Source organism: Limanda limanda, chromosome 22 (genome assembly GCF_963576545.1).
Source record: "Limanda limanda chromosome 22, fLimLim1.1, whole genome shotgun sequence".
In the NCBI taxonomy this organism is placed as follows: domain Eukaryota; kingdom Metazoa; phylum Chordata; class Actinopteri; order Pleuronectiformes; family Pleuronectidae; genus Limanda; species Limanda limanda.
In genome coordinates this window covers 17,322,172-17,330,294 of record NC_083657.1, presented here as the reverse complement: position 1 = coordinate 17,330,294, position 8,123 = coordinate 17,322,172, and positions in this window count along the sequence as shown.

Sequence of the window (8,123 nt, the reverse complement as noted above, 5' to 3'; positions counted from 1 at the left end):
ACGTAATTATTTGAGTTAAGACCTGCACAGATGTGTTATTGCTTTTCTTAGGCCAATCTGGATCACAATAGATTTGTTTGTTGTCCTTTGAACAGACCAATTCTTTCTGTGCCGATGTACTCCCAAGAGATTCTTGTTTAATGCTTTGTTCTTTTCTTTCTGCAGGTTGTGAAGAGATCATTTCAGTGGCAGTTTGACATGGTTTATCAATGATCTGTAATGGCTCAATTACTCCACAGACATCAGAGCTTCTCTGACAAGCTCTCTCAGTGGTAAAAGGATCAGACGTTTCTAAAGCTGGACTAACTTGATCTTTAATATCTTGTTGGTTATGAGTTATTTCAGCAAATTTCTCTCTCGTGACAGAGTGTTCTCTCCTTTTCGGCGGAGGTTCAGGTGGCAAACTCCTATCTCTTCTTTTAATACGAGGAGGAGCAACATACATGGGTATTGGCACAGATTCTGCTTCCTCTTTGTGTCCATGTTCACCTGTGGATATTATCTGAACACCAACACTTTCTGGGTCATGGCATTTCTGAGGTACAAGGTTTATGCTGCAAGATGGCGTAAGGTCAGTGGTCGGTTTTGCAGGATCATCAGTAGAATATCTCCGAACAGACTTGATTGGAATAGCTTCATGCTTTTGTTTTCGGTCTGGTGTTAAACTATCCTTTCTTCTAAGTGGCCGTATTGGAACAATGCCTTTTTCTTGATTAGATCCTTTCTGTTGAGGCTCTGGAATTCCACGCCTTGGCTTTCTGCCACGCTGCGGAACAGCAATGTCAGCTTGTTGTCTAGCTGGACTTATGTTTTGTTCATCCGCGGGTTGGCCTTTAAGTACCCCTCTATGTTCATCTGCACCTGTAAGGGACTCATTTGTTGTACACTGCAGGGAAGAAGACATTTCCTCCAAGCTTGCTTGTTCAGGGCTTAAGGGAAGAGAAAGAAAAGACTTTAGAATATGCTGTTCTTGACTTCTTCGCACAGTTGTTCTATGCACTCCATCCCCAACCAATTCATAATCTCCATTAGTTTGCGCCACTTAAAAGACAGCAACTAAATCTAGTGTCACATCACAACACACGCCATGACACAGCAGCCCATACAGGACAAAAAGACAAAGTTGACCTCAGTTTACAACACCTATATACAACACAAAAAGCAAAAGCAGCTTAACCATACCACAACACAATGACAATCCATACAGCTATTAAAAAGAGCTGACATCCAAATTTCCTGACAAGTAAGCGCTCCTCGGCAGGACAAGAGACAATGTTACAAGACAAAATGCAGGACGTGTACGTTGTCACGCCATGCAACCAAACACTTGCATGTCACAGTCCACCAGCACTCACCCTTTATCCAGCTGTGAAGAAGACAACACCGTTCTAACCTCATCCTGTTCTACCGGAGTCTCCTGCCTTGGTAATACACTTTCTATGTCATCTGATGCTTGAACAGAGTCCTGCCCTGTGAGTGATCTCTCCTTTGTATGCCATTGATCATCAGAGACCTCTCGTCCATCTAATTGTTCACCATCTTCTGATATTTCAGTGATATCTGCCTCCGTCAATGGTGGCCATTTCTTCATGCCTGCGCAAACTAAATGCCAGTCATCACTGTCCGTAGTTGGTAATGGAGATGCTGATTGAGATACCAAGTTCCTCATATTAGGTTCAGCACTTGTTGGATATTCAATGTTTAGGTCATTTTCAATTTCTTCGAACTGTCCCTCTATCTGCTGTATAGGAGTAGTGTTGTCTGCCACATGGAGAACGATCTCATCTGAAGGGGTGTCTGTCTTCTCCTTCAGGTCCATAAAGGAGTTACCCTTGGGTTGGTGATTGTCTTCCATTACAGTGGAACTAGATGGCCCCAATATGGATACTACTGTTTCATAACTGTGAGAAATGGATAGTGAAATTTGTGAGTGAATTCTGGAATCATGCAAAAACAACGTTTTCAATGATCATGTAGCAAATTATAACAACCACTGAGTATTGAAATATAGAAATAAATGCAGTCCAGTTTTTAATTTGGTTTAACTTATACAACATCAAGCCCGTTAAAACAATGAGTATAACGAGCGATGAGCAATATAACCTTAACATTTGTGTAACATCGATTCATTATTGATAAAAGAGATAAATAGGGGGAAATGGGAGGTTCCAAATTCAAACAGATTTCATAAAAGACATTTGTGAGCCTTTGATGATGCAGGTGCCAAAATCTTTGATATCGAGGATCACTTATATTTGATGCACACACCATGTTGCATGCTAGATTAATTTAATACCAGTCTCACACTTACCCCTTATTGAAAACACCCACAATAGCCTTTACTAATCCTTGGGTATCTTCCTTATCTGCTGACATAGAGTTTTCTGCCAGTTTTTCTGTTACTGTTCCCTCTGCCTCCAACACTTCCCAACCCAAGACTCCTACTGGCTCTGATGTCTCCAACGTTTCCTTCGCTGTTCGGGTCTCTTCTGCTGCTATTCTGTCTACTTGCGATATGCTGGGGACCCAAATGTAAAAGATTGTAAGGCATGCTCCACATAAATAATACTGCAATGCAATACAAAAAGTGATGAAATACAGATTTAAGAGATGCTGATATTCCCCATGCACTCTATAATTAAGATACTAAAGCTACGGTTTAATAGTTCACAAAGTCCATGCTAGGCAAGCACTAGATGGACCTCCTTCACAGCAAACAATGCCAGATTACCGGGCTCTTCAACTTACCCTTTTTGTATAGAAAGGTCTGCGGTTTGCTTGGGACCATCTTTGATTTTGTTCACTGTCATAAGAGCAAACATAATCAAAATGACAAAAGAAATGACACAGAAATAAATTGATCCTTCAATTTGACCACAACACTGTTAAGCTCACCATGTGTAAGTTCTGTGCTTTTGCTGCTGACAGATGTAAAGGGAACATCGGGAATTCTTGTGTCTTTAGGGTATGATTCAGCTGACTGTCCAATAGGAAACTCTGGGGATGTATGCTTTTCAGTAGAAAAAGACAATGGAGTAGCCATGGTTTCTTCCTCTGTTTGATTAAATTGCAAAATGCTGGGGAAACCAGGAGTTTTAGTCAAATGTGGACATGATGGCGCCATTGCTACCATGGACTTAATTTCATCTTGTTTAAGTTTAGCTGGAAACATAACAATAACAACAATCTTCTCATTCTGCTGCTTACTAAACAAGGCCTTTCTGTGGGGTGTCCTTGTTTGTATTTCGTTATTTTCATAACTAAGCATCCTTGCTGAGGGAAAACCTGGGGTACATGAAACACATTGGGTAGATGTGTATAAGCTGACCATGTTTGGTGGTCTGTTTACAACTTGAGCAGAAGGAAAACCACATACTCTGGCCTCTTTTGGGCAGGATGTCAGTAATGTCACCATGCTTTTTATGTTGGGGCAATCTAGCTGGTCCTGTCCATCAAGTGTCAGAGTCACATCTGTCCTCTTCTGCTGAGGTTTTTTCCAAATTGGTTTTGCTTCATGTAGCCATTCTGTGCTTGGGGTTGTCGTCATTGATGCAAATCCTTTGAGACTCGAAACACTGGGGCAGCAAGGCACAAAACTTATTATATTGGGTTCAATCTTGGATTTGGTTTGAGGTGCAGAGGGGAACCCAGGGATCCTTGACGCCACTGGGCAAGATGGTGCTAAGGCCAACATTTTTTTCACAGTTTCTCCATCTTGATTTGGCGTATTTATCAATAAAATTGTCTCCTTTGTAAGAAAATCACACAAAGGGTGTGGATTTAAAAGCCACTTGAATTTTGCGGCCCCTTCACTGGATGCACATCCTGGGAAACTGCATTCTTTTGGACAAACAGGTACAAGACTAATCATATTGTATCGGGGGTTGGATGGGAAGCCTGGAATCTTTGACGCTCCTGGGCAACATGGAACCAAAGAATGCATGTTTTGTTTGTCTATTTTAGTTGGTGAGCTGTTAATCCTAAACAGAATTTTCTTTTGCGGTCTGTTCATCAATAAACCCAGTTCAGTAACCCATCCTTTTTCCTCATGACCTTCAACTGATGGCCATCCTGATATGGTAGAAACTGCAGGGCACAAAGGAAGGAGGTTGACTATATTTAGGCCATTATACACTGTTTTGGGATTTGGGATAAAGGGGAAACCAGGAATTCTTGACACTTTTGGACAGGATGGTACAAGGGAAACCATATTCTTCATTATCTTTTTGTTGTCGTTTGATGTGTCAAATATGACCCCCTTCGTTGGTAATCTCTTTAACAGTGATCCCTTTTCTGTTACCCATATTAAACTCATATTCCCAACAACTGATTGGATTCCAGGTATTCTGGAAACTTGGGGACACAGCGTGGAAAGGCTGATGATATCTGGTGAACGTACACTTGGGGGATTTGGATGAGAGGGGAATCCTGGCATCCGTGCTGCTTTTGGACAGGATGGTACAATGGAAACCATATTCTTCATTATCTTTTTGTTGTCGTTTGATGTGTCAAATATGACCCCCTTCTTTGGTAATCTCTTTAACAGTGATCTCTTTTCTGTTACCCATGTTAAACTCATATTCCCAACAACTGATGGGATTCCAGGTATTCTGGAAACTTGGGGACACAGCGTAGAAAGGCTGATGATATCTGGTGAACAATTTACATTTAGGGGATTTGGATGAGAGGGGAATCCTGGCATCCGTGCTGCTTTTGGACAGGATGGTACAAGGGAAATCATATTCTTCATTATCTTTTTATTGTCGTTTGATATGTCAAAAATGACCTCCTTCGTTGGTAATCTCTTTAACAGTGATCCCTTTTCTGTTACCCATGTTAAACTCATATTCCCAACAACTGATGGGATTCCAGGTATTCTGGAAACTTGGGGACACAGCGTGGAAAGGCTGATGATATCTGGTGAACGTACACTTGGGGGATTTGGATGAGAGGGGAATCCTGGCATCCGTGCTGCTTTTGGACAGGATGGTACAATGGAAACCATATTCTTCATTATCTTTTTGTTGTCGTTTGATGTGTCAAATATGACCCCCTTCGTTGGTAATCTCTTTAACAGTGATCCCTTTTCTGTTACCCATGTTAAACTCGTATTCCCAACAATTGATGGGATTCCAGGTATTCTGGAAACTTGAGGACACAGCGTAGAAAGGCTGATGATATCTGGTGAACAATTTACACTTGGGGGATTTGGATGAGAGGGGAATCCTGGCATCCGTGCTGCTTTTGGACAGGATGGTACAATGGAAACCATATTCTTCATTATCTTTTTGTTGTCGTTTGATGTGTCAAATATGACCCCCTTCGTTGGTAATCTCTTTAACAGTGATCTCTTTTCTGTTACCCATGTTAAACTCATATTCCCAACAACTGATGGGATTCCAGGTATTCTGGAAACTTGGGGACACAGCGTAGAAAAGCTGATGATATCTGGTGAACAATTTACACTTAGGGGATTTGGATGAGAGGGGAATCCTGGCATCAGTGCTGCTTTTGGACAGGATGATACGAGGGAAATCATAGTTTTAATTGCTCTCTCATCCCTTTCATATATGTCAGTCAGTGACACTTGCTTTACTTTCATTCTTGGTTCAAACAGTGGCTCCTTGCTGATTGTCCATTCTTTTGAATTATTTGAAGATGGAAATCCTAGTATTTGCGACTCTTTTAACATAGAGCATGAAAGACTGATCATATTTGTCATGTCAATACCATAACTCATTCTTGGTTTTGGTAGAGAGGGAAATCCAAAAATGCTGGATTTACTCGGGCAGCTTTGTGCAAGAGAAATAATTCCTGTCATGTCTTTGTGTATTCCATTGTTCTTCAGTATTAATACAGATTCCTTTTTTAATGGCTTCTCCCATAATGGATGACGAATAATGTTCCAATCTTTGCTGTCAGCTCTCAGTATTGATGGAAAACCAGCTATAATGGAAATAGCTGGGCAAGATTGAAGGAGATTGATGCTACTAGACCCTTTACAGATTACTGTAGGTGGCAGATCGGATGGAAATCCATGCACTCGAGTCTCTTTTGTAAACGTTTTGCCTACTGAAATGGCCTTCATTTCTTCATTGTCAGGTCTATCTACAATTGCGGCTACTTTGATTTTTTGCAGCGTTTCCCCTAATGGTTGGTAATCTGGAGCCCGGCTTTTGTTCAACTGATACTTCATTAATGATGGAAAGCCTTCAACACAAGAAGTTTTTGGACAAGACCTTAAAAGGCTCATCATATCTGATTCATGATTTACTTTAGTAGAAACTGCCATGACAACAAGCTCAGTTTTAATTTTCCTATCTGTGAGTGGTTTCTGTTGAGTTATCCATGATCTGCTATAAGCTCCACTGATAGATAGTACGCCAGGTATACTTGATACATGTGGACAACAGGGATGCATGTCCACCATACTTTGTCCATGGAAAAGAAAGCTGTGGTGTGATAAAGATGGGAACCCTATAGTTCTGGCCTCTCTGGGACAAGACGGTAACAGTAACACTATTTCTTTCTTGTTCATTCCATCCTCAAGAAATGCACATCCTAGAAATATTCCCTTTACTTTTGATTGTTTCTCCCAGATTGGCTTATTTTCGATAAGTGAACCTTTTTCTTTAACAGGCAATTTAGATGGCATGCCAACAATGTTTGTCATACTGGGACATGTTAGCATGAAAGAGGACAGTTTGTTCTCAATTTCAGTCTTAACATAATAGGGCATACACTGTGCACTAGGATGGGAGAAAGTTTTATCCACTGTTTGTTTAACTAAATCTGCCTCTTCTTTTAAATGAAGAGCACAGTCATTGGTTGGAATTCCCTTATTCTTTGGTGGCGTATTCCTTGTAGACTGGCTGTCCAGTGGGCATTCATTCATTTTTTCAGCAGTAGCAGAAAATTCAAATATGCCACTAATTGCTGGGCATATCGGTAACAGATCTGTCATCCCAGTTTCTGTCTTTGTCTTCAGTTCATCATCAGTGTTTAACATCATGGCAGCACCAGGGAACATTGGCAACACCTTTGGCAGCTCTTCCCACAAAATGGTCCTGCTTGTAGGATGTTTTTCTAACATCTGCTCAGCATTAATTATTTGGGTCTGGGATTGGGGTTCTGCTGCACCAGCAACAACTGGGCATGATGGTTGTATTGAAACCATATTTGGAGGTCTGAAGAGGAGGTAAATACAACGTTTTAGTCCAAAGTTAACAGAAGGAATGTGCCAAAAGAAATGCCAATAACAACAATGTAATTCTACATATTTTCTATTCCATTTGAGTTGTACATTTCACCTCAGTCAATCAATGAAAAAGCAATTAGCGCTCTATGGTAAAAATAGAACAAATGTGTATATGATAGCAAAGATATAAATAACTCCTTTTAAAAATTATTGTTTTAGTATCATGCATGCAAATAAAAACAACACCACACTTGCTCCAGTCTGTATTGAGAACTCTTCACAAGAGCTAAAAGCTGTACTCCTGCAAGCAAAACATCATGCAACATTTGCAACAACTATTGCTTTACAACCAGTGTTGTAAAGCCCATGGTTGAGCTGAAAAAATACTTCCTATCAAGTCCTTCACAGCCGACTCCTCAAATACGTCCTTGCTTAATTTTACTTGCCCTTGTGTCCTTTTTTCTGCAGTTGTTTTGTTATTATATTTTTTCTATATATAAGTCCACTGTGAATATAAAAATGAAGCCTACCTTAAGAGGGTATTATCAGCATGCAACACATCATTACAAATAAATTATTCTGACAGAAACAAATGCGACGTGTTATTCTCTCTCCCACTTACTGACTCTCACAAGTATTGAACATAATCTTGGTTCACAATGCCATGGCATGTAGTGAAAACATTCCCTCACTCTTATAAAAAGGTTTCATTTGGCTCTTCTACAGGCATAATACTGTGACCCTCCACAATGACTCATGCACCCTCTCCTAAGTCCTCCTTTCAGTATATGTTCTCATTTAATGATATATGTGTTTTTCCTGACTTTCCTTCTGACCCAGAGGGTTGAAGCAATGACAGGGGACAAGACAGACATCATGGTATTAATTTGGGAACCGCACAGCAATTTAAATCTCCACTGATGAC